The sequence below is a fragment of the Rhinolophus sinicus genome, linkage group LG05, assembly GCF_036562045.2.
Source record: "Rhinolophus sinicus isolate RSC01 linkage group LG05, ASM3656204v1, whole genome shotgun sequence".
Lineage (NCBI taxonomy): Eukaryota > Metazoa > Chordata > Mammalia > Chiroptera > Rhinolophidae > Rhinolophus > Rhinolophus sinicus.
In genome coordinates this window covers 15043828-15069586 of record NC_133755.1, presented here as the reverse complement: position 1 = coordinate 15069586, position 25759 = coordinate 15043828, and the positions used below count along the sequence as shown (strand labels likewise).

The 25759-nt window shown below is 49.1% G+C and overlaps 1 protein-coding gene across 3 annotated transcripts in view; it reads right to left on the bottom strand.

The window, feature by feature from the left end:
• KLHL29 (kelch like family member 29) overlaps positions 1-25759 on the bottom strand; it is a 294180-nt gene that overhangs the window by 191973 nt on the left and 76448 nt on the right. For 2 of the 3 annotated variants that reach the window (XM_019757277.2, XM_019757114.2), the window contains exon 2: positions 23171-23278. The exons of the other annotated variant lie outside the window; for it this stretch is intronic. The gene's annotated coding sequence lies outside the window, so the exon portion shown is untranslated. The remainder of the gene's footprint in view (positions 1-23170; positions 23279-25759) is intronic. 3 annotated transcript variants of the gene reach the window in all.

Sequence of the window (25759 nt, the reverse complement as noted above, 5' to 3'; positions counted from 1 at the left end):
TTGTATTTGTCCCTCTGTGCATAACTGACTGAACTGTACGTCTAAAATCTAGGCATTTCGTTGGTTAGAAGTGACTTTCAACACATTATTTATAGAGGAGCTTCAGGTTGGTGGTGGTAATGAGCTTTGTAGCTAAAACTGGTAACAGTTAAAATATCAGAAATATTTTTAGTTTCCCTGCTTTGAAAGAAAACTAACATGCTGCAACATTCCAAAGCTTAAAAAAACAACAACAATGGATACCAAATTATTTAAACTCTTTTGCTGACATAGACTCTTCCACCTGAACATCAATGATTGGGCTGAATGAGAATGGAATTAAGCGTTTTGACCTGCAGTTACCCTCGCTGTCCACACTGCAGGGTTATTTCCACCACTGTCTTATGGCTGCCTCCATTCTCCACCCTCTTGAATCTGCCCGTGCCATACCAACTCTTTCCCCATAACCACTGGTCACTACAGCGTATCTCAGTTAGGTTCTGTGCAACTCGGATCAGCCCCTACTCTGCCCTGGGAAAGCACACAGTCTAGCAAGGAATGGGTCCCCAACATCCCGACCAGGACCCGAAGGGAGGCTGACCCGTGTCATCCTGGAAAGAGCCAGGGATTTCTGACTCGAGTCTGGACTGTCAGCCACTCCAAGCAGCTGTCAGTCTCAGAGCAGCTTCTGTGTCCTGGATCCCTGAGATGACCCAGTTCATCACAGCACTGACACCCCTAAACTACCGCAGGAAGCAATTTCAGCTAATCAAGACGCTCATCAGCTCTCCAGACTGGGCCACAACTTTTCCAGACAGCACACACGGGCTGGGAGACGCTCTGCCTCAGACAAGCAGATGCTACTTCCACTTTTGTTCTCATTAAACAGTAGCATAATCATGATTTATAAAAATATTCAGATCTTGAAAAGCATGTCAAAGTGCAACCTCGTCAACTGAACTCGAAAAAGCTACTCAGTCTGTGTGCATGATTTGAAATTTGATTTTTTTTTTTTTAAATAGCCTCAAGGAGATGTGGAGTTGGGGAAAGTAATCAGGTTTTTAAACTCTTTTCTAGGAGATAGTTAATTATGTTTCCAAACTCAAAATAGATCGGTTCTTTATAAACCTAGAAATCAACTTCCAAAGCTTCAAACAGGTTTTTAAATCAGAGAAGATGGGTTCAAAGTAGTTTCAGAGGCACAGCTGATTGACCATCACATAAAAATCATGTAAGAGTGCTGTCTATTTTTCCACCTTTCTGGCCTGGAGGGAGGCTGGTGATGGTTAGGAGGTGTCTCTAGGTAGAGAGGACAGAGTTTTTTCCTAACATTGATCCTGATTGCTAGAACCACAAACCTGGCTCTAATAAAATGATACCAGGTGATCTGCATATTCATAAGGTTTAAACATAGCAAGCATATCCCCAAATAATTGGAAATCATAAAACTCTGTCCATGGCTTCCCTTCACTTACCTGTATCTTTTCCCCACCTTCACATCTTTGTTCCAACTATCAAAGAGCCCCCTGAGTTCTTTCCAGACATATGAAGGTGCTACTCATCTCAAGGCCCAGCTCAAGTTTTTTCCTCTTCCAGGAAGCCCTCCTGGACTCACTGCCTTTTGCACACCCGTGTCTGGCATGACCACTCCACCCTGTATCCTTCCTCATTAACACTGTCTGAATACCTTGTTCTTCCCTCCCAGGCCCTCCTTTAGAACAGAGACGATCTCATCCACTGTCCCCTCCTGGGGGACAGCACAGGGCCTGCCATACAGTCAGCACCAATAAATATTTGTGGATTTAAGGAGAGTCCCATATAAATTAATTACTCTCCCAATGCTAAACCCAAAGCAAATGCACGTAAATAAACCATTGTGCCTTCTACCCTAGGGAAAGAAAACACCCCCTACTCATCTGTTCCTACCCATCTCAGCCAGTGGACAAGGGCTCTATTTTTAGAGAATGGCCCTCAAAGATTAGGGTTTTAGACTCCTTAAAGCAGTCCATGGAGAAAAGATGTATCATGAACACAACGAGATTGCCACGCTATTTTCCTCATCCCTCCCGTTTCCTGAGACCCCTCAGGGTCCTGGGAGATTCTGTGGCTCCAAGTCCTGTTCCACTCATAAATATTTCCACAATTTACGTCTTTGGGATTGGTGGAGATGGGGACAGACAGGGCTGAGGATCTGTTTCTCCTCGTCCCCGGTTCTGACTCATCCCAGCCGTCCCTTTGCTCCTTAGTGCTCAATTCCAGGAAGTGAGATTACTGAAATCAGACAGACATTCTCCATATTCCACCAGTCACCCCAGAACCAGGGCATTTTACCAAACCACCGAAAATTCAGCCACTGCTTGGGCGGGGCAGTTTTGGAGCAAGAAAACGAATATCTTCCTAGACATTTTTAACTTACACCCAAAGAAGACAGGCTGTTTCAGTGGAATGTTTATCAAATTGCCCTGCTCTGCCCATTTCCTATAAGTGGTGGCAGCCAGCCCCTCAATTCCCCCTCCAACCACCCCAAAGAAGGGAGAGATGGGGGCAACTCTAAACTGGTCTATGGGAAACCCCACCACCCTGGGCAGGAGTAAACCCCGAGCAGCCAGAAATTAAGTGGAAAATGGGAACCCACAGATGGCTTCAGTGGATATGCCAAAAAATCCAAAAATAATAAAGCTTTGCAAAACCATTTCCTCGGACAGCTGGGGCAGAGGAAACCTCGCACAGCAAGAGAGAAAAGGGCTTTGGGAAAATCTGTAGGGTCTTCTCCTGTGCCTAACCCAATTCTTCTCACGACCAAAGGCAATGCTCTGGGTCCGGGGACCTCTGTAAGCATGGAGCCAGTCTGATGTTCAGGCCAATTCCTGTCTGAGAGCTCTGTAGGCTCTGCCACCTTGAGGCATAGAACGGGACAAAATGAAAGCTGTCCTGGAGTCTTGGAGCAGCCTCGCCCAGGCCCTGCCTAGTGTATTCTAGCGTCGTGCTGTTGATACTGTGGCCACTGGCCACTGAGGCTATTTCAATGAAATTTAATTTAACTTGAACAGAATTAAAAATTCAGTTCCCCGGTCACGCGAACCACATTCTAAGTGCTCAGGAGCACCAGACAGCACGGCACAGAATGTTGCCGTGATGAGGGGACGTTCTGGGTTGTGGGTAGTATTGGCCTAGGTGGTCCCTGAGCTGTCCGAATTTCCTAACGGAAGTGCCAAGAAAGCGGTGGTGCGGCCGGGTGTTGTCTTGGGCAGAACCAAGATCTCCTTCTAGTCCACTCACTGTCCTTCCCCGCAGCTTCCTGAGCTCCGCCAGAGGGGCTCTCTCTAACCAGAGGCCTGGAGCTCCCTCCTTTGCAGAGCAGCCTGCCCGGCTGGGCGTTTGCTCTGATTTGCCACACCCACCGGATGTCACGGCCCCTCGGTGGCACTCCAGCCCCCCAGCCCACTTGGCATTGAGGCCAAGGTAGAGAAGGAAGAATGGCGTCTACATGAGGACCTCAGAGAAAGGAGATTAACCGCTGCCCAAGTCCCAGACTTCCTGATTGTCAGGGAAATCCTTACTTGCTCTCCAGGTGATAACTTTTACATTCAAACAAACAAATAAAACTATCATGCGCAGAATTTGAATTTGCGAGCTCATAGGCTCTTGCTTTCCTTGCCAGAATATGGGAGCCTAGAATTCTGGCCTGTAATCCTGCGTCAACCCCTCCTGTGGCCCTTAGGCCAATCTTTGACCCCCCCGGACATTCTCTACTGAGTGCTCACCAAACACAGGTTTCTTTTCCAGAATGGTTCCATACGGTGGCTTTCCCTTCACTTCAGCCCCAGGCCCCCATGCCTGACCACAGTCACGCTGCCAGCTCAGGGCTCTCCTCTCATCGTGGGCACACACACACCAGCCTCAGTCCAGCCTTCTCTCTCTACCCAGCTGCCTTTCCACTTTTCTCCATACATCGCAAGGCTACATCGCTTTGTAGGATCCAGTGGGAGATGTGGGGGGCTAACAAGCCTTCCCTGACTCCTCCATGTCTTGGTTTCCCTCCTCTGAGATTCCTCTAGTACCTTCCGATGGGCCTGTCTCTCTGGGCAGAAGTAAGGTTGGGTCTATTTCTGCTCCTCCTGGCTGAGTCATTGTCACACTGTCCCCCACATAAGCCTATGTTACTAATATGTTTCCGGGGGGCGGGTAGGATATGGAGACCACCCCCCATGTGCCCTGCCTGGGGTGCTGAGTGCCACTCCAAGCCAGGAAACCATCGGCTCCCCTGTGTGGTCCCCTGACTCAGCAATTCTGAACCAAGCGATGGAAGAAGTAGTGGACAGAAAGGAGGAAGGAGAGAGAACCAAATGGACAGCGGGCGCTGGAGAGGCAAAACCATGGAGAGATGGCCAACGAGTCACAAAGAGCGATTTCCTTTCATTATTACGTCGGTGCAAAAGTCATTGTGGTTTAAAAGGTTAAAAATAACTGTAAAAACCGCAATGACTTTTGCACCAACCTAATGTTTTCAAGTACCCGGCAGTTGCCAAGAAAGAAACCAACCTGCCCCAGAAATATTGTACCAAAAGAAACAGCACGGCCGGGTATAGGTGGCTATGACTGGACATTAAGTCATTCCAAAAGGGCTCATAGTTCTGTTTGCTTTTGTTCCCTACCCTATGAGAAGCTCGTGATTCCTACGTGGTGGCAGAACCAATATAACCGTGACTTACGTTTCCCAATATACAGAGCTGATTTCATGTGCTTTCAGCAGGAATGTGATATTTCTGACAATCACAATTCTTCTTGACGCTGGAAGGCTCAGAGGGCAAATGTCCCAGATGCCATATACCCCGATTTGTGTTTAGGGCCTTCCAGGTAATTGAGAAACTCTCATAGAAATGCAAATTGATGGCATCATGGCTGTAGAGTCTGAGCTCCTCTGTTGTTTGCTGTAAATAACCTTCCCACACGCACTGCCATGGAAGTCACGGGGAGAAGGGGACAAGCCAGAGAAATGTACAAAGCAGAGAGCTCCCGTCCTGTCACCCTCCTGGACTTCACGGGACAGCTCTGGTCACTCCTGCTGGGCGGGAGGCCACCAAAGCTTTGCTTCATCATTGGGCCTCCCGGTTGAAGGGTAGAGGTGCTACTGTTGCAAATTGGGGGTCCCTACGGGGAGGTGGAGGGGGTGTGGGAGGAGACAGGTGTCAAGGCCACTGCTCTCCCTGTAGACCTCTTTTCAAATTTAAAGGATGTGGAAAAGAATTGAGCAAAAAAACAGTTAATTTCAATAGTCTGGCATGATTCTAGTTCTTAAGTTCAGAGGGGGGTTCACGTGTGTTCGTTTTATGGTCAAGTTGTACAACGTATCTAAATGTTGCATGTCTTATTTTGACTATCTCTTATTGGAGATAGAAATTGTATGTGATATCCAGGGATGTCTGATGTCTTGGGAAGCAAAAGCCAATTTCTAAGATCCGTCTGGCTGTAGGAACTGCTGCTATCAAACCGTCTTAGCAGGTAAGCAGACATCCTTTTTGGAACCGAGTGGCCCTCACTAGCCCTCTGCCACGGGGCAGTGCTGCCCAGGCAGTGTGCAGGACACCGGTGGCCAGGTGGAAAGAGAACTCACCTGAGGTCATGCCGTAGATGACTGGCCACAGCTCAGGGAGGAGTGGGCCAGCCAACGTGGCAGCAGCTCCAGGATTTGGTTTATAAGTAAAAATAAGCAGAACAGCTGGTGTTGAGTCTGGTGCTAGGATTAGTCTGCAACGCTAATCACAAGACGTGAAAAAAATTAGGAGGTCCTGCCTGCCAAGGAGGTTTTCAAATACATGCATGTGCTACAGTCGTAGCGGGATTAGATTCTCCCAGCCCCAGCAAGGCCGGTGCCCACAGCCAGGAGCCAGAGTCCATTCCTGGGCATCACACCCAGAGCCTGGCTCCGACAGAGGAGACAGGGCTGGTATCTTGGCTGGGACTATGGGCGCTGAGGGCATGGTGTGTGGAGCAGGCCAGCCTTCCAAAGCTCCTCCGTGATGTCCTGGAGATAAGCTTGGACTGATGGGACATTGGGAGAGAGAATGTCCCCAATCTCAGTAAAGGAGAAACAGGGCTGAATCTTACACTTCCTGCCACCCTCCTTATCTTCATAAGGAGCATCCTCCAGATTGAAATGAGACCGTGTTCAGAACAAACACAAAAACCAGGCGTAATTAAGGTTAAATGAGATCATAAGGGTGGGGCCCTGATCCAGTAGGATTAGTGTCCTTATAAGAGGAGATGCCACAATGTGCTCATGTACTCGCTCTTTCCTCTCCCTCCCTCATCCCCATGTGAAGATACAGCAAGAAGGCAGCTGCTGAAAGCCAGGAAGAAAGCTCTCACTGGAATCTGATTATGCTGGCACCCTGATCTTGGACTTCCCGCCTCCAGAACTGTGAGAAATAAATGTCTGTTGTTTAAGCCACTCAGTCTGTGGTATTTTCTTATGGCAGCCTGAGCAGACTAATACAAAAAGTAACTTTTATAAAGCAAGGCCCCTGTGAGATGCAGGATAGAAAGACACGCCCATGGCAGTGGGGTGTGGCAAGAAGAGAGAGGGTCATGAGGCGTGGGCAGGGGACCCAAAAGTGGAAGAGAAAAGCAGGCGACAGGTCACCAGAATCCATCCGGGACTAGATGGCAGCCGAGAGGTCCTCAGCTTCAAAGCCATGACGGGGCTCATTTAGTTCATTGCCAGGCCCTCAGGCTGAAACAAGCCCTTTTCTCAGAGCTCTCTAGAGAGGACGTAGCAGCCTGCATGAAGGTCCCTCCAGTTCTATATCTTGGAAGCATGCCCCATGGACATTCATGACAAAGCATGTACATTTACAGCAGGCTGGGTTGGTTTCATTTCAGTTTGGACTCCACAGAGGTTCAAAAGGGGCTTGGGCCTGTGGCCTGTCTGTTCTCAAGAAGCTTTTTGTAAGGGTCACAGGAAAGCATTTCTGTGGAGGAGCTGCCAGGGCAGACATGCTCCCATGTCCTTCCCGCCTCTCCCAGCACCCCCAAACCCTCATTTCGGTGTTGCTATTTGCTTCTACAAAACGTGGAGCTTTTCAAAAGACATTCAATTTCCTTTGTTGCTATTCAGTTGCCATAGTCAATTAAAATCTATCAATGCCCCTGAATAAATTTGTGCTAGGTGAAGAAAGAGCCTCAGCGCAATCTCTCGACATGATCTCTATTACCTTATGTTACTTTAATAGCTAGAGTAATAGTTTGTTATTAATGGAATTAAGCAATTTAGCTCGAGCTTCCCAGAGGTCTTATAAGACAACTATTATAATTTGTATTCTCAGATTTTCCATTGAGTACATGCCATGTGTTTTACATTACTTCCTAATGTTTCGAGAGATAGCAGTAGTATATTTAATATCTGGCTTTGTTTAATGATTCTAAGCCTCTTTCAATGTAGGTAAGTGCTGCTGGAATTTTGAGCAGTTTAAAAGTCTACACTGCACAAATAATTATCTTGAATATTATTCAGCCCAATTTCAATTTGTACTTTCACTCTGCCATCCATCCATCCTAAAGATTTGATCCAAATGTGTTTTCTACTTTTCTCTCTGAAAACAGTCTCCTGCCCCTATGGAGAAGACCAGAAAACAATATATATGCTGCAAGTGGCCACAGACATACACATGCATACACACACACACACACACACACACACACACACACACACTCACCACCCACACCAACTTAGTGTATTGGAATAGAGTCATATTTAATCAAAGATTTAAAAAAAAAACTTTTGATGGTTGCAAAACCTGTTTTTAGAAGAAATAAATGTATTCACTGCATTATGAAACAGCTTGAGAAAACAAGATCTTACAATGTACACCATCTCTGTATTTAAATAGTTTCATTTCTATTCATGAGCTCCCTGATTAGATACATGAAAAATATCATCAGTAAAATATGAATAATTCTGACAAATTAATAGCCGATTTTTTAAAAAAAAGAATGAAAATATGTACAAGCATCTCATCCTCATTAGGTTCAGCTGATATCAGGGGTGCATGAAATCACGGCCCGCTCGGCCACGACAGAAATCCCTCTGAAACAGCAAGCAATGGAAGAAAAGGCGAGGTGAGGGGGCCGTGGGGAACAATGCTGAGCCAACACACAGAGTGGGGAAGAGCAGTACTATTTGAAGAAGAGGTTGGGGCAAACACCCAACTGGCCAAGCGTGTGGAGTATTTTTTACTTTACATCATTCCTGTGAGGTAGGCAGGGCACAGATAACAGAGTCGTGTTCTGTGAGGGCAGGAAAAGACCTCAGAAATCACCTCATCCAACGACTTATAGACTATATCCATTGTTGCAGGTGAGGGAGAGATGAAAGATCCACCCAAGGTGACACAACCAGAGTGGAGAGAGGCAGGACTTGAATTCTGGCTTTGGGGCTCAGAGTCCAATGCTTTTTCTGAGAGTTGCAAGAAAACTGAATCATACCCGTCAGACGTTTGATGCCTGCGTCATGCCAGAGCGTGTGATGGCCGTGCGGCACAATGGTGAATGAGACACAGCCCCTGTCTCTGAGGAGCTTAGAGCCCTGAGCGGGAGATGAGGGGCTGAAGACAGCCAACAAGATGCAACATGGAGGCAGCAAATGCTGACAAAGAGCGTCGGGTGTAAGTGAGAAGGACTGGCCCGCATCTAGTTCTGTTGCTTCCTTGCCCAGTGACTGTGAGCATGTTGCCCAGTATTTTTGAATCTCAGTTGATTCATCTGTAAAAATGGCAATTTTGACACCTGGTATGGGTCTGTTGAACCAAGTCAATCATTCCTAGTTGGCAGGATTATTGCAAGGTACTCAAAAGTACTTATTCTAGTTAGGGTTCTTTTGCTTTTACTACGGGGAACCCACCCACACCAGCTCGTGTTATGAGACGAGGGTAAGGTTTCAGAGGACACCAGCAGATGGGCAGAAACAAGAAGAGCTTCAGGGACCAGCCATAATGAGCTTTGTTTCTCACTCAAGGTTCTCTTTCTCCTGGGACATCACCTCCCTTTTCCTTTCCTTCCCAGTCAGCTGCCTGAGACTGTCTTGTTATGCATAGACCCCCCCGCCCCCCCAGAATAATTGCTCTTGTCTTATATCTGTATTACCATTCAGCTAACGTGCTGGCCCCACATGGAATACTCTGGTCCCCTTAGTTTCCTTAGTTCCCATTCCAGAGGAGGTAAACCCTATTGGTCTAGCGAATTGAAAGTTAGGACCGGCAGTGCTGGGCAGCCAATGGAAGGGCACCCTGGAAATCAGGACTCTGCCCCTCATCCAATAAGCTGAGGCTGGAGAAATGGGGTCACATGACCTGCTATCAGCAGCAGGGGTCGTGGATGGGTGTGGACATTTGCAGAAGGTGGTCTGGGCAAGGCAGGCAGCCCCAAACATCTCTGATACAGAGGCCTCTCAAAGTTCCATTTCCTTTCCTGCACTAAAGGTCTGAACAGCATGTCATGGCAGCACAAAGGAAGGGATGGCTGATTCTGCCCTGAGAGGGGACCTAGTTGGCAGGTTCAGAGAGGGCGATGGAACTGGCTCCAGGTAGAAGAAACATCATGGAAAAGGCACATGATATAAAGTACCAGGGTGTGGTCATGGGTGGTGCTTTCAGCACGGGGGGTGGTGGGGGTTTCAAAAGGCAGATTCTGGGCTTTATCCTCCAGGGACTGGGGCACTAGCAGTGTGATTTGTATTCTAGAGAGACCATTCTGGAGGTCAGTGTTCAGGATGAGCTGGAAGGAGGCAGAGAATGAGGTAGGGAGACCATGCAGCCATTCTGGTTGGAATCGGTGAGGGTCTGCTGAACCAAGTGAAGGACAGTGAGGATGGAGGGCAAGGATGGGTGGGAGAGAGGTGAGGAGACAGAGCTGAGAGCCTAGGGTGTGAGGCTGGAGAGAGACGGGGGGACAGGACTAGTGTCACTCATGCGTTTCTGCCCGTGCGACTGGGTAGATGGTGTGGCCATTCCCGAAGGAGGGGAGCTCAGGAAGGGGGGTGGGCTGGAGGAAGGATGACAAGTTTTGTGAGGTCTTATGGCACCTGAGGGGCATCTTGGGGAGGAACATGGCATATGTTGGACAGACCTTGGAAACAGGTCTGGGAGCTGCCAGTTCAGAGCTGAAGGACAAGAGATCAATAGCACCTAGAGAGCTGGAAGACAGTGATAAGGGTTTCAAACCTCTAGGATGGGGATGAAAGACAGCTACCTGAGAGTGAGAGGATTACGAGTAGAGCTGATGGCCCAGCTGGGTGGGAGGCTGGCACGCGTGGGAGCTATTTGCACTGTGAATGACTGACATCCCCCATCATTCGCAATCACCAGCCCTTCCTAAGAAGAGCCTGAGGCAACTTAGGGCCCTGCCACCTCTTTCCTGGAGGACCTAGGCCTCACCTCTGCTTTTCCCCGAGCAGGAGTAAAGATTCACGGGAGAAACTCCTTCTGAAACCCCCAGTCCACACATTCATGCACTAAAGGTCTATCCATCTGAGCGCTGGGCTATAAGACCAGCAGAGCTAGAGGCTGTAGGGGCTCACACCCATCCACCTACATAGGACCTTGGCACATGCCCATAGAAGGGTGGGCCTCTTAAGGGATACAGGGAGAGGGAGAGACTTTCGGGGCCATCAGGGAGTCCTCAGTCCTGTTAGGGGCAGTGGGCTTCCACAGAGCACAGGTGAAAGCTGCTGGTCTCCCCAGGGTACCCACATGCAGACTCTTGACAAAAAGGGCAGTAATTGTCACATTAGGAGTTAATGTGAAGGAAGAAGAGGCAGGGTGCAGCTTGCCTTCCTAGACTGGCACTGCTGGCAATTGGACTGGGCCCGGGTTGCTCTCCCCACCCTCCAGAGGCCCCTGTGACCCAGCTGCTGGCATGGGGGTGGAGGTTAGGCTGGGAACCCATCCATTTAACTAGCCCTGGGGGTGGGGTGCATAAACCAGCATAAATATTGAATGACTGCCACTCTGTTTACTTTTACAAGCCCCCATTTCCCATAAATCCAAGTCAGAATCAATCATCTTTTATGGAAGATATTAATGGCAATTCCATTATTTGAATCCAATCAAAGCATTTTTTTTTTTTTTTTTTTTTTTTTTTTTGTCCCTTTGCGTTCAAGCCAAGTAGTTTGGAAGGGGCTTTTGACCAAACAGTGGAAACAAAAAGTCAAATGACGCTGCTCACACTTCAGGATTTCAGTTAGATAACAGATTAGGAAAATGGGATTCGGTTTCTCTCCTTTTTTCCCTACAGAGCAGGAAGGTTTTAATTCCACTGGCCTCGGAAAAATAAAAATTCTTCTCTTGCATTCACGGGCCTCTGCCTGAGTGCTGTCAGGGACACTCAGCATCATTGCTTTTTAAAGTCAGAACTTAGCTGTGATCTACTGCTTTCCAATCAAATTAAAACAAAGTTTTTCCCCATAAACCCGTCTCTTCCAGGAACTGGCTTCGATGGCCTGCAAACGTTTAGCAGAAACAAGTCGAGGCTATCTGTTCCCAGAAGTAAAAAGGCACAAAAGCAAGAGGAAGCCCAGCGGTCCAGGAGATGGAGAGGCCAGTGCAAACGCCACGGAATACCTCTGCGCGTATATGCTCTTGCCCGCGGTGGCTTTCCCCCTGTCATACGTTCACTAAAAAGTGAATGAATGTGTGAGGACGTGGAACTCTTCATTCACCACCGGCTGAGGAAAGCTGCGAAGAATCCACCCAAGCCCTGGGGTAAAGGAGAATACGAACAAAAGGACGAGTTTTTTCAAATCCAAACGTGAGCCCTGGAGTGGATGAGAATACTCCTGGGATCTGCCTGAGGGCCCTCCATTTTCTCCTCCAATTGACTCCCTTCCTCCTTCGGGATTTAACCTGGGTGTCACCTCCTGCAGGAAGCTTCGCCCCCCCCATTCCATCCTGGCACTTTTCACGGTGGAGCGCTGATGCATTCATGTCCATCTCCCCCCTGCACCTTCCCCCATTCACCCCAAGGGCCACCTCAGTGTTCAGCCCACAGGTGGGGCTCTGTCACCACCAAGCCCCCCCACAACTCCGGATGGAGCCTGTCTCCTGCATTAACCTGAAGGCTGTTCTCTCAGCGGCTTTATCGGGCAGGGATTCAATGGGGAAGGTTTCTGAAAATGCTTCAGCTCAGTAGGAGGTACGAAGGACTTCTGACTCACCCTGCTTTCAGAGGCAGCTGGGGACTAGCTGTTCTCTATTTCCACTCAAAACAAAACAAGGGAAAATGGGCTTAAATTGCAGCAAGGGAGATTTAGGTCAGATAGAAGAAAAGCCTTCAGGAGCCACCAGAACGGGGACTCTGGGAGCTGATGGAATTTCCTTCCCTGGAGATTCTCCGGGAGCAGCTGTAGTGTCAGGGCCCGGCCATCCCCAGGGCGACTGCAGTAGGGAAGGACTCGCAGATCCTTGCCACCTCCTCCTACACCACACATCACTCAGCAGCCCCGCAGCACCCCTCCCTGCGAACAGGAGGACAGATTACACGTGAGCACACGCGTCAGGGAGCCGCATTTCCTGGGGGCTGACAGAAGGTTGTACTTTCTATGTGTTATAGCCCACGACACGCCATGCGCTTTGCCTCCTGACAAGGGCTGATTTCTCTCGCACTTTGATAGCAGAGCTGAAAACTTGTCCTCCGCCTCCCTAAACGATAGTTTTGTTCCTGTCAATCCATCCGCCACCACCTGTTGGTACAGAGTCCTGTCCTAACGGTGGGAAGTGGGGGCATCCTAACCTCTGTGGAGCGGCACCGCAGGGCCTCAGGTTGGAACTGCCAGGGTGACAGAAAGTAGGAGCCCTGGGGAATGAGGCCCCACACGCAGGTAGATGTGCACCCCCACCCCCAACGTTCTGGGATAAGCAAGAGGTAGATCCTCTTACATTAGTCAGCAGAAACCCCAGGCAAAGCCAGTGGAAGGCGAGGTCAGAGCACTGCCGCCTGGAGGCCAATCTATGACCCACCTGTAGCAAACATAGGGGGCTTTGTACGTATGGTTTCACGGAGGCAGCAGCTCCTGGGCCATTCCCTGCTCTTCTCTCTGCTTTTGATTTACGTTGGCTTACATGTATCCTTTTAAGTCTCTGGCAATCCTTTCTGGAACTCCAGGAGGTGAAAACAAACAGAATAGAAAGCTTCCTGCTTTTCCCTGGCTGGGCCTTGGGCACAGCTCCCGCCCCTGTCAGGCCTCCTAGGGCAGAGGGTTGCAGACCCCTTCCCCACCCACAGCGTGCAGCGATGTCCTATTCTGGACAGCCTGCAGTGGGCGATGGCAGCCATTTCTGCCAGGAGCTCTCCAAGGCCCAGGAAAGAGAATGGGTCAGTTCATAGCATCTGTGTGCTGAGACGGGACTGGGGTAAAGAGGGGACAGACAGGGGTGGCGTCACTCTGCCCAGGACAGTGACAGTGCCACCTCCTCGGTCTGTGAGGTTCAGCTCCATGCTGAACAACACGCTGAGGTCATTAGCCAAAGGCAGGAGATGCTGGGGGTGGGAGCTGTCTCCGTTTCTGGAAACAAAGGAGTTCAGGAAACGGTCGAGGAATGTGTGTCTGTCAGCGTGGGGGGCAGGGGGGTGCCTGACTAGCAGGACAGGAGTAGTGCCTCCTGAGAGGCAATTCTGTTCAAAGAGATGAGAAGTTTCCGGCTGTTTCCACCTGTTCTAGGACACAGCAAGGTGACCTTTCTTTTGGTCTTTGTGTGTCTGCCAGTCCTGACCACCCCCGTGACCACAGGAGAGGTCAGAAGGATAAAAGGGGCCTCTTCTGGGGCTGGTGACCGCAATTATTAAGACATGAGCATGCCTGGGAACCACTGTGGCTTCCTCCACCACACAGCCTGGCCGCAGAGGTCTGTGCAACATTCCAGACGTGTGACAATCTACAGCGCCTACCATCCAGAAACCCCATCCCGTTCCTTGAAGCTCCCAAGTAGGATGGCTCTGGTCGCCTGAGATGTGCAACCAAGACCCTTTGTGACCTCAGACCTCGGGGGGGCTGGTTGTACGGGTGCTGATGATAAACTCCTCCCTGCAGGGTGAACAACCAAGCTTGGAGACTCTCAGCAGTCAGACAGACACCCTCGGGGCCCCTCCCCGACTGGGGAACTCTGGCAGGCTTTTGAAATGGTCCTGCCGGCATAGGGCGGGCTGCTGGCCTTGCTGGTGGGGTGACAGTATGCGTAGGAGCGGGACAGCTCTTGGCAGAGCTAACCTAATCCTAACGGCTGACAACCCACACAGCCCGGGGTCATGCCATTTGGGCGAAAGCTCTTTCCCCAGATGGAGCTCTCTGTGGGAGCAGTCAGAAGGCTGCAGTGTCTCCCCTGATAAGGAGAAGTGAACCAGGCCTATGAGAAGATGGGACGTTCAGAGACAGGGTCCTGAAGACATCCCCTCCTGCTCCCCTCCCCTGTGCCTTTGGTTTGGCCTCCACTGACAAGCCTAGCGACACCACTAACTAGCCAGCCAGCCCAGCCAGGCTGTGGTCCTCAGCCTCTATGAAATACCTCCTGGGCCCCACCCTTGGTGATGGAGACGCGAGAGTGAACAGAGGCCTCCAGGACTCCTAGTTTCGCTGGGAGGGCACAGGTCACAGGGAAACAAAGGCCAGACAAATGATGGAGAGGTTAAAGCTCATAGTGGGAGGGATTGGGACATACTTCCTGGCTTAGAGTTACTCTTAAGTAACACGGAGCTGAATCCCAGACCCCAACCTTGGATCAGATCTCGGGTAAGTTATTTAGCCTTTCTGAACCTCAGTTTACTTCTCTGAAAAGGGGGACAATACCAGTCCCCACATTCTAGGGCTATTGGGAGGATTGGAGGAGAGGGTGCATGGAAATTGCTTAGCACACCCCTTGGCACTTGGGCAGCACTCAATACCCACTATTATTGCAGAGACTAAATCGTGCCGTTGCCCAGGTCAGAAGTGGGAAGAGGCCTGGGCTGGCTCTTCACGCAGTGCTGACACCAGGAGTGAGTTGCATCACCCCACTGCCTTCGTCCTGGCCAAGCCTCATTCTAAATGGATTATTGTTCATTGGCAGCTTGTCCCATCTCTGGTTATGAATTATTTACCAGATAATGACTTTATAATTGTTAATGACAGATGCCCCAAGGACATGCTGACAAACTTTCTGAAGCCACAGGACTAATGGTGGCAAAGTCCCAGAAGTCCCCATGTGGCCACATCCAGAGTGTCACTCCTAGGGACAGAGCCTGACTGGCTCTTGGGCATCAATCATGAATCCAACCCCCTCATGATACAGATGAAAAAACCCTGAGATCCAAAGAGGGGCAAGGACATGCTTCCAGGTCCCCAAGGTAGCCAGTAGAAGCCCTGGGTGGCACAAGTGCCAGCATCTCTGACAGTCATTCATCTACTGTCTGGGTTTGGGCTGCCTGGAGCAGGCCCCTGCTGACTGAATGCAGTCAGCAAGCAAAGGCAGGCTGGCTGACGGACGTGGTGGAGGGCAGGAGTACATCACCCCTCCTCAAAGGTGTTTGGTCCTGAAGTGAGTCTGAATTAAGTCCATGGCTCGGCTTGGGTCCTAGTGCCTTAGGATACTAAGGAGACTTAGGATACTTAGGATAGCAAACCCTTGTGTAAGAACTCAGTCTCATTCACTGTTCTACTGTGTTCCCTCGAAAATAAGACCTAGCTGGACCATCAGCTCTAAGGTGTCTTTTGGAACAAACATTAATGTAAGACCCAGTCTTATTTTTTTCCTCCAAAAGATGCATTAGAGCTGATGGTCCATCTAGGTCTTATTTTCGGGGAAACAGGGTAGGTGCTGTGTTATGCTAACTCACTTAATCCTTACAACCACCATGTGAGGTAGGTAGTATGATAAACCCTGTTTTTCAGATGAAGACACTGAGGCACGGGAGGTCCAATAATGGTCTGTTAGTTGCACAGCTCGTAAAGGGCAGGGCTGGGATTAGGACCCCGGCAGTCGGTTCCTCTGCCTGTGCTGACCACTATACTATGCTGCTTACGATAAACGTCTCCCGAATGAATGAATGAATGAATGAATGAATGAATGAATGAATGCATGCGTGCTGGGAGGCCCCTTTGAAGATGGGAAACACCTTTCTAAAGGTAGCTTAAATGTGAAATTGAGCATTCTGAGACCCTGGGTTCCAGGAGGGCCCTCCTGGATGTGAACTATGCCTGTAATAGCACAAGGGAGAGCTCCAGCCTGGGGCACATTGGTGTCCCCAGGGGGCAGCGACCTTGGAAGGAAAGGGTCAGTACATTGTCCTCACTGCCCTCCAGTGGGCAGCTGTGAGCTGCTCTGACAGGTATGGCTGGTCCTTGAACACACAGGTGAGACAGGTTAAATGAGATGCTTTCCAGTGAAGCATGTATGCCAACAACACTCGTCCCATGAACATTCAAAAGCCTTCTTTGTGCCACCTTTGGGGAGGGACACAGCGACCGAGACACAGCTCCTGCCCTCAGGGGATGCCCAGCTGTCTCCCAAGGCAGACAAGGAAACAGCCGGCTGCCCGGTGAGAGGGTTCTGTGATAGAAGGAAGAGGAGGGGCTGAGGGACCCAGCAGCCTAGAAGCACAGCTAGAGGCCACGTGAGTTGACTTTTTCTATTATCAGTTCCTTCTCAGTGTTCAGTAAGTGCTCAGCTCTTCAGAGAGCTCTCCAAGCCCAAGAGAGCTCCCAGTGGTTGGGGCATGAGCCTTGAGCACACTGGACAGTAAAAGGACTGCACTTGACCCAAGAAAAACCTAATGGGTGCTGGCGAGTAACAGTGCCAGGAAATCCAAGGAGAGAAAATTCCCATGGGTGGGTGGCTGGGAGCACTTTGCCAGGAGATGGGTAGGGATGTGAGGGGCTCTTCTGGGAGATTTGGGCTTAGCAGGACAAGTGCCCAGAGGTGCAAAGCAGGGTCAGTCAGGAGCCCAGCGGTGTGTCTGGGTGGGCGCAGAGGCCATGTGTGTGTGCATGTGTGTGTGCACGCATGTGCGTGTGTACACGCATGTGTGTGCGTGTGCGTGCACATGCTGGGGTGGGGGTCATGGGAGGCGAGTCTGGCTAGCTGGTACAGGGTCAGATTTACTTGATCAGATTCCCAGAGTCAGCAGTAGCGCAGCTCAGTGCACACCTACGCAAGATGGCAGAGCACTTTGAGTGCATTTGAGAAAGCTTTGAACTGGTGCTAAATAAATAATCGCATTGTTTATTCTGGAATGGGGAGGCAGGATGCCTCCACCACGCGTTAATGGGGGGGGGCTGGTGGGGGCTGCTTCCTGCACATCCATAAGCGCTGATCTGAGGAAGGACCCCGGGTAGACCCTCTCTGTGTCCTGACTTTCATTTCCCCGTTTGAGCACCAGTCTGTGTATCTGGAGGAGGGGGGTACGTTAATTGTTACCTCCTGGGCTGTTACTAGGTTACTTTGTAAAAGCAGAAATATGCTTTTAATGATTTTGTTGTTGTTGCTACCTCACAAACCAGATGCTTTTATCTAAATGAGTTGCTACAAATCAAAGGAAGGGCCCGTGAGGGTTGCTAAGCTGCTACTGTCTTACACCGGCAGCTCTAGCTCTGTGAATGAGGCTTAAGTCTCCCCCATTCTTTTAGCATCCAGCTCACTTACAAGTAAGAGTAAAAATCTGTATTGGCAGCTGTAATTAATGCACCTCCGAGTGGCCTGGATGAGGAGACTCAGTGAGTGAGTGGAGGGCGTCCAGCCTGTGGCGGTAATTCTGTTCCCTGTGCAACCTGGTACAAGTGGGTGACAGCCTGGGTCTGGTTGACCCATGGTCTTTAGGGTCATGGCAGGTGGGAGGAAGGACAACCCAGTCGTGACTCTTTCAGTTTTCTTCCTGGCTTGGGTTGGGATGACATTGAGGCCCAGAGGATGGTCACTCAATGTTGGGCTCGACACATAGTAGGTGCTCACTTAATGTTTGTAGAAGACAGGCACGCATATGACTGACAATTGCCCAGACTTCTTTAGGCTTCAATACAAGGAGGAACAGTTGGCATGGGGACAGGAGAAGCCTCTGGAATAGGAACCAGGAGACAAGGACTCTAGGTCCTGCTCAGCTTTGATCGGCTGTGTGACTTTGGGCAACATGCTGGTGATCTCTGGGCCTTAGTTTGCTGCTTGGTATTAGGTTGGTGCAGAAATAATTGCAGTTTAAAAGGTTAAAAATAATTGCAAAAACCACAATTACTTTTGCACCAACCTAATATAATGAATGGCCATAATAAACCCTCTCTGTCTACCCTCTGGGGTCCATCTCAGAACCAAGTACAGGAAATGTGAAAACACTTTGCAACCTAAAAGCACTAGGTTATGAAAGGAGATAAAATAAGTTCTATGACCTTGGTCGTGTACATTCGAACAAATCAGGGGTGGGGCAGTGGCTGCCCAAAGAGTCTCTGAGCGCTCTCATCTTTTTGTATCGCCAGGCCTTTGCACAAGCTGTTCCTGTTGCCTGGAACATTCCCTGCACACACACACACACACACACACACACACACACACACCCTAGACTTCAATGTCCAGCCTAACGCCACCTCTTTTTGGAAGCCTGCGGTTTTGACCAAACTGTTAGCTGCGGAGCACTCCCATCCTCTTAAACATGAGCTCGGGGCCAGGAATTTTGTCTCAAATGGTCACGGCTGTATCCCCAGTGCCTAGAGGGATGCCTGGCATATAGTAGCTGCTCAAGAAATATCTGTCGAGTGAATGAGGTGTTCTCTTACAGCACTTTGTATAAATTCCCATTGTTGCCTTTATCACATTTATTACAAGAAGGCATTTACTTGCTGGTCTCCCTACTGGGCTGCCAGCTCCTTGGGGACAGGACTTTATAGTCTGATCTCACTGGACGCTGGACCTAGAACAATATACAATGCGGCTGCCAGTAAGTGCCTGAAGAAATGAAGGACTGGATGGTGGTAGGTGCTCCTCCGTAGCCTCAGCGCTCCTGACACTACCTGTCATGTTGTGGGGGGCGGGGAGAGGAAGGGAGAGAGGATTTACGATGAGAAGACAAATGCTTAAAAGTTCTTTTGAGCAACCTGTGGATGTATGAGGTCATCAATAAGGGACAGAAGCCCACAGACGGGCCCTGGACAGGTGTGCAGGTGCTTTCCCTGAGCAGGACTCTGGCGGGGACACCACCGGCCTATTCGGAACTTTTGTGCAAATCAGAAAGAGGCAGCCCTCCCTCTGAGCACTGACGGTGCACAGCAAAGCTTGCAGAATGCATGCGGGGTGTCACCCCCATGCCTCCTGGACCTGGTGCCCTCCCATGGGGCACAGAATCACAGCTGTTCCTACAGCCTGGCCACTGGGGCAGGTGCAAGATAAGGAAGAAAACAAGTCACACAGAAAATCAAACTTGGCCACAAAAATAAACTAAGGTTTGCAGATAAAGTATTTCTAGCCCAGGTGCCAAATGAGGTTTTGCAGCTAGCGTGAGCTACTGAGTGCGCCCCACTCCAGGCCCATCAGCTGAGGGGAACTGCCCGGGTGTATGCTGTTCTTGAAGTGCTCTGCTTCCAGAAATGGAGAAAGATCCCACCTCTGGCATCTCCTGCCTTTGACCAATAATTTCAGTGTATTGTTCTCCGTGGCTGAATTTCACAGACCAAGGAGGGCACAGACAATGGTGGCACAGCCACTGTCCTGGGCAGTGACGCCACCCTCAGTCCCGTCTCAGCACACAGATGCTATGAACTGACTCAGCCTCTTTCCTGGGCCTTGGAGAGCTCCTGGCAGAAATGGCTGCCATCGCCCACTGCAGGCTGTCCCAAATAGGACATCGCTGCACGCTGTGGGTGGGGAAGGGGTCTGCAACCCTCTGCCCTAGGAGGCCTGACAGGGGCGGGAGCTGTGCCCAAGGCCCAGCCAGGGAAAAGCAGGAAGCTTTCTATTCTGTTTGTTTTCACCTCCTGGAGTTCCAGAAAGGATTGCCAGAGACTTAAAAGGATACATGTAAGCCAACATAAATCAAAAGCAGAGAGAAGAGCAGGGAATGGCCCAGGAGCTGCTGCCTCCGTGAAACCACACGTACAAAGCCCCCTATGTTTGCTACAGGTGGGTCACAGATTGGCCTCCAGGCGGCAGTGCTCTGACCTCGGCCTTCCACTGGAATTGCCTGTGGAGCTTCACAAATACACTAATGCCTGGGTCCCATTCAGAGAGATGATTGAACTGATCTGGTGTGAAGTCTAAATATCAGGATTTTAAAAATTTCCCTAGGTGACGTTAATATGCAGTCAGGCTTGCGAACCACTGCTTAGACTTGGCAAAGACAGGAAAGAACCTGGTCCGTTGCAACGTGAGTTAATATGAGAAACTATGACAACGGCTTAGGAAAGAACATGTGGGCACATCAATGTGATGGGTAGGAAAAGAGGATCCTCTGATGGCCCGTAGGGTTCCCAGGGCAAGGCCAGGAGAGGCAGCAAGAACACAGGACGAATGGACAACAGAGTGTATGTGTTGGTGGCAGCAGCACGGAAATGTCTGCCCATAGTCCGTCCTTGGAGTGGAAGCCATGGAGGCAAGAGGGGGATGGTAAGAAAGAAAAGGAGGGAGGAGGGCCTGGGGGTCCAATGAAGCAAGGCATCTGGAGCGAGGGCATGAAGGAAGCAAAGCACAGGGAGTGTGGTCAGAACAGGGCGGGCATCTTTGGGTCAGCTTTGCTGGGTGAGGCTGCCATGATGGCGGAAGTCCCAGGCACAGCACATGACATTCTCTAGCGGAACAATTCCCAGTCCGGAGACATTTGCAATGTCCTCCCAGGATGCAGGACGCACAGGGGGACAAAGGGCTTCGGGGGGCAGTACCAAGACAGTCACAGGGACGGAAGCTGCGGAGGTGCACAGGACGCCCCTCGGCATAGATGGGAACCGATGTTTGCCCTTCACCACCTCCAAAGCCTGGGTGTCTGCATGTTAATGCCACTTTTGGCTCAGCCTTAGATTCTGCACAAACTAGGTGCTCAGTGTCACCTCCTGTCAGCCCCATCCCAGCCAGGACTATACACTGCAGTGCGGGTATCAGATTTCATTCCCGCTAGATGGTTCTGGCACCACGTTCCCGGTTACGGGGTGATTTTCATCAAACCGCTGACGAGCAGAGAGCAGCCCTTCATGCTTTGCAGTGGAACAGGCCCCGTTGTGGAGCAGGACACACGGAGCCCAGTGATCTGGCCCCGTTTCCATAGGAAAGTGATAGCTTCTTCCACTGGGCACCAGGGGCCATCGTGGCCTGTGGAACGTTCCTATCTTCTTGGGAATCAATGGGAGTCCTGCACGTGAGGGAAAAGTGCAACCCAGCACCAAGCCGTGTGCTGTGAGGCTCCCAGGAAAAGTGGTGGTTGGTACAGTGCTGTTTATTGAAAGCCAGAGCAGTGCTAGCTGAGAGTGGGGGATGGGAGAATACAGAGATGAATCAGATGGGATTCCATCTTCCAGGTACCCACCAGATGGCAGGGAAAGCCGGCATGAGTTCAAGTGGGGACACCAGTCTGGCAGGTACAGAGATTTAATATGTGCATAAGGGGTGTATCCTCTTAGGTATGCCGATCCCTCCCCATCCTGAAATACATGCACCTCGAAGGTCAGGATGAATAAGAGCCATGTGCCACCCTGCGTCAGTGGCAGGGAACAGAAGACCCCAACATAAGAACGATCAAACCCATTGCTCTCCCCAACCCCACTGTCTCTGAGTCCAAAGAGAAAGCTTTCTGGCCAGTAGAGAATCTGGACATGGCAGGAGTCTTGTTGGTCTGCTGCTCTGGTCCTGCTGAGGAAGGAAGCTGGATGGAGTTCAGGCCGTAAGCTGGCCCCAGGCAGAGGCCACGAGGCTCCTGGTCAGAGGATACCAGGATGTGAAAGCTGCTGAGAATGAGCAGTCCTGGGGCAGCTATGACCTGTGCTCATCCAGCACCAGTCCTTGTGCTATGCAGAGGTGGCTTTGACTAATGGACTTTTAAAGGCTCAAGTGCCACCAAGACATGCTAGGCTGGGCCAGCTCAGGCTCAACTGTCCTAAATCCCAGTGCCCAGGCCCCAACTCTGCAGCCTTCATTCCAGGCCCAGCCCCTGCTCCTTGAGCAATGATAAATGGGGTGAGTGTTGGGAACTTGGTGTTGGCCACCAAGACATGCTCCAGGCTCCCTAGTTTCTGCAGGCACATTCCCAGCATGCTGGGCGGGTATTAAAACAACCTTGCAGATTCTTTCATCGGGTTCCTGCCCTCACAAAGTAGGCCACATTCCCCCAAATTCTCCTGGCTGCCTGGTCTTCACAATCTAGGTTTGAGAATCCTAATCAAAATTTTAGGCCAGATCTCTATAAATTTAATCCAAGAAAATAATCAAACCACTATGCAAAGATATACGCAAAAATATTTTTTGTGATATTGTATGTAAGGATGAAATTTTGAAAATTTACTAAATGTCCATCATTAGGGCCCTAGTTAAGTAAATCATGTAGATTATCATATATAGGAAGCCTTTAAAAATGCTATAGATTTGCATTTACTGACAAAGAAAGGAACCTGCAACATATTGTGAAGTCAAAATAGCACACCACCGAAGAGTACATATAGTGCGATCCCACTTGTGTGTGTGTGTGTGTGTGTGTGTGTATTAGTGTGTGTGCACACTTTATGTATGTGCATAGAAAAAAGCCTGGAGAGAGACACTAAAATAATTATTTCTTGGGATTATAATAATTCATATAACTATAGGTGCTATCTTTAAAATATTTTTTATAATGAACAAATAATATTTTAATGGCATTTACAATCCTATTTTAATAATGAGAAAAGTTAAATTACAAAAGAAGAATTATAGTTTTTGAGGGTCACCTCGCTGCTGGCTGACCCCAAATCCACCCTCTGGGGAACCCGAGACCTAGCAAGGTGAAGAAGAGATTCAGCAATGTTCATAGGTCGATCCCAGGAAGACTGGGTCCCTAGGCTCTGGGTACCGGTTAATCTCACATCTATGGTAAAAATGTCACCAACCGAAAGGGAGAGAGAGCTAGCTATATTTTCCTCACTTCCCTCAGAAAATCAGTGGTCGTGAAAACAGCTGGCTGTGCCCGTGTCTGATGCCTTTATTTCTCAGCTCAGGTGAGCTGAGCAGACACCTACCTTGCGCTGTCCGTCTCTGGCAAGCTCTGGATTCGTCCCCAGGATGCAAAACCCTCGATGGCCACCAACACTTAGCTCAGTGTGAGCATCACCAGAAGGCCAGACAGTCTAGAAAGAGATGGGGAGGAAAAAGGTAGCAGTACGGTGAGGAAAAGGTACCATCTTTTGCAAGCATCTTACCATGTTTCCCCGAAAATAAGACTTAACTGGAATATAAGCCCTAGCATGATTTTTCAGGATGGCATCCCCTAAACATAAGCCCTAATGCGTCTTTTGGAGCAAACCTTATACAAGACCAGTCTTATTTTCGGGGGAAACATGGTAGATGGTCCCCACCCTAAGTAGAAGCTTGTCCCTATCTTGGATTTCCCAGTGTGGACAATCTCACACAGGCTGTGCCCAAACTCTGCCATGGCACTCTCAGATAAGGGGGCCAAGTGGGCAGCAGAGAACCCCAGGGAGGAGACACTAGATATCCTTTACCCAGTCCCCAAACACACAAAGCCCTAATCCCCATGGTGGACCCATTAACATTAAATAAGGGAGAGACTAATACCGTGTTTCCCCGAAAATAAGACCTAGCTGGACAATCAGCTCTGATGCATCTTATGGAGCAAAAATTAATATGTCCTGGTATATTATATTATATTATATTATATTATATTATATTATATTATATTATATTATATTATATTATATTATATTATATTATATTATATTATAAAGAGCAGGTCTTATATTATAGTAAAATAAAACCGAGTCTTACAATAATTTTTGCTCCAAAAGATGCATTAGAGCTGATTGTCCAGCTAGGTCTTATTTTCGGGGAAACACGGTAGCTTTGTCTTCCGTCTAATCTAAACCAACATACTCCAGAGATGGAAAAAAATAAGAAATGAAAATCTTTAATCTAATGCTGAAAAGAGTACAGGACACAAACTCTAGAATTACAAAAACAAATTGTTAGTTTTTTTAGACAATGGGCAAGAAGACCTTGAGGAGGCAAAAGATGGGTTCCCTGGAGAGACTTTAAAAAAAAAAAGTATATATATATAGATAGATTTAATACTTAGAAGAAAAAGGCTATCTATTAAGGAGAGGCAGGGCTATTCCTAGTTCCCTGTTTCAAATGGAATCTATGTGAAAGCCATCTTCACGACAGGAAATGGCATTCTCCCCAGCAAAAACCCACGACTGTCATTACCTGGGAATCAATATATTTTTCTAAACTGAATATATCATTATCAATTGATTTCCCTTTTTCCTCTTAGCACTCCAGCGTCCCGGATAGCGGGGGAAAGCTTTAATGTGATATGAAGGATTTGGACAGGTAAATAAGTTATTGTAAACTAATTCCGTCTTATGGCGAGCTGCTCTCCAACAACACACGGGGGCTTTCTCAAAGCCTTTCAACCTAAGCTTTTTCAGCTGCCTCTGACAGAGACACATGCCAGCCATATCAAATAGCCATTTTAAAGCTGAAAGTGGCAAAAATATTATTTTTCCCAAGGATAGAGTGTTCCCTTTACGATTAAGAAATAACCTCTGCGGGGAAGCAAAGTAAGCCAAGGTCACCATTTAATTTTGACACAGAGCCAACATCGTGAGTACATTTCCTCTACCAAGTGTATGTGAAACACATGGATAAATCCATTCCTTTGGCCACAGAATATTGACAGTACTGGTGATAATAAGATGATCGATGTATTTCTGGGAAAGATCTTTGGCAGAGACGTGTTGGTGGAGAAGTCTGGGAGACAGCAGTCAGACTATTTTTAGATCGTTGAGAATTTCATTCATTCATTCATTCATTCATTCATTCATTCAATATGTCAGCCTGCTCTGTGTCAGGCTATGTTCTGGGCACTGGGAATGCATGAGTGAACACCGACAACAAAAATTCCTGCCCTTATGGAGCTCATCTTCTAGAAGTAGGTGGAAACATACAATAAGCACAAACTTAAGAAATCAGTACCAATGGTATAGCGTATTAGAAGGTAGTCAGTGCTACTTACTAGAGAAGAAGTAAAGCAGAGGATGAGAGCTGGGGGCCTGTGATGCAGTTTCAGGGGAGTGGTCAGGGGACGCCTCATGAGAAAATGACATCTGCGCACACATGAAGGTGAGGAGTGGGGTACTTGGGGGACAGCATTCCAGGCACAGGGAAGAGCCGGTGTAAACACCCTGGTGGGGGAATGACGGTCCCTGCATCACCAAGGCCCAATGTCGCTGGCCAAGGAAGATTCTAGCAGGAGATTAGGCCAGAGAGGTGAGTATGTAGATCACGTAGGGCCTCGTAGGCTACTGTAAAGGCTACTTGCTAATTAAAAGACACCAAGTAGAGGGAGCTCTCATTCTCTTGTGACAAACCTCTCTGAAGCCAATGTCACAAATTAATGTGCTTCCCTTCTCTTTAACCTGGATGGAGCAACTACCCAGGTTGCACCGGATGAATATGGCACAGGCCAGACAGGCGCTTGGAGGGGCAGTGGAGGGAGGCAAGCCACCAGGGCTGTCTAACTTGTTCTGATGACAATGGCCTCATCCTTCCTCCACTGTGGTCCCCAGAGGCCACTTCTAGAGGGGATA